The 1516-nt window shown below is 45.4% G+C and overlaps 1 non-coding gene across 1 annotated transcript; it reads left to right on the forward strand.

Annotated features, from left to right (window-relative positions):
• The first annotated feature begins 1409 nt into the window (after window positions 1-1409).
• LOC125576855 lies at window positions 1410-1516 on the forward strand. The gene has a single exon (XR_007315278.1). It is a non-coding gene; the product is annotated as a small nucleolar RNA R71 (small nucleolar RNA).

Raw genomic sequence — 1516 nt, forward strand, 5'->3', positions numbered from 1 at the left:
CAGATAGGGGCATCAAGCTGACACTAGCTCCCAAATCGCAAAGACATCTATCAAATACCATAGGCCCAAGAGCACAAGGTAATGTGAAGCATCCTGGATCTTCTAGCTTCTTTGGAATGACCAGCCTCTGAATGATAGCACTGCACTCATGAGTGAGAATCACCATGCCCTCCATCTCTTTCTTCTTTGCAGCTACAGCATCTTTCAGGAACTTGCTGTACTGAGGAATCAGCATGAAAGCATCAATAATGGGCATTGTGACCTGGACTTCACTCATTTGCTTGTCAAACAGAGCTTTGTACTTCTCTAGCAACTGCCTCTTGAATCGACCTGGGAATGGAAGCTTAGGTTCATAGGCAGGAGGAACAAAAGAACTTTCACTTGCAGGAGTGACAACTTCACCATCTTTAACTGTTTTCTTCTCTTCTCCAACCTTTCCTTTTCCTTTGGCTTCCACTATCTTTTCCAAGATCTCGTCATTGATCTTCTCATCAACAATCACCACTTCATCATCTATGGTGATGGCAACCCCCTCACTTTGTTTCTCAGCATCCTTGGTGAGAGCTCTCTGAGGTAACTCCTTACCACTCCTGAGAGTGATAGCTTTCATGGTTTCCTTGGGGTTTTGCTCATACTTTCCAGGTAGAGAACCTTGTTGGCGATTTTGTTGAGTGTTCATGGCAGCAAACTGGTTCTCCAAAGCTCTGAACTTATTGTTGAGCTCATTGTAGCTCCCATCAATCTTTGAGTGAAGATTCTTCAACTCATAGCCAACATGCTTCTCACTTCTTGTTTGAGACTCCAGGATTTGTTTCAGTAGAGCATCAGTGCTGCTGACTTGAGGAGTGGAGGTAGAGGGATTAGATTGTTGTTGAGAAGAATGGTTGCCCTTGTTGTTGAAACCAGGAGGAGGGTTTTGCTGTGGTTGATATCTGCCTTGCTGATTGTTTCGAGGCTGGTAACCACTCTGTTGGTTGTTGGAATAGGATTTCTGTTGGTAGTTGTTGTACTGAAAGGTGGGCTCTTTCTTGTACCAGCTACCATTGTTGTTGATGAAACACAGCTCTTCCTGACCTTCCAAACCCTCAACTTCATGGACAACAACTGGTGTCTCTTGGCTTGGGTTGCCAACAAAGTGCAGCTGCTCTTGGGTAGCTTTATCAGCAATGAGGATGTCTATCTTATCCTGTAGAGCTTTCAACTCCTTCCTCGTCTGCTTATCATCGGTTCTACTGCCTCTGTCGTGGTCTCCACTGTAGACTGCATCACTCTTAACCATGTTGTCAACCAGCTCCTCTGCATCCTCCTCAGTTCTCCCCAAGAAGAACCCATTACTAGCTGTATCCAGTCTGGCCCTGTACTTAGGAAGAGCACCACGGTAGAATGTGCTCAGCAAGCTCTCTTTAGAGAAGCCATGGTGTGGGCATTGAGCTTGGTAGCCCTTGAATCTTTCCCAGGCTTCACTGAAACCTTCCAAGCCATTCTGTTGAAAGCTGGAAATCTCATTTCTCAGCTT

The sequence above is a fragment of the Brassica napus genome, chromosome A7 (genome assembly GCF_020379485.1).
Source record: "Brassica napus cultivar Da-Ae chromosome A7, Da-Ae, whole genome shotgun sequence".
In the NCBI taxonomy this organism is placed as follows: Eukaryota; Viridiplantae; Streptophyta; class Magnoliopsida; order Brassicales; family Brassicaceae; genus Brassica; species Brassica napus.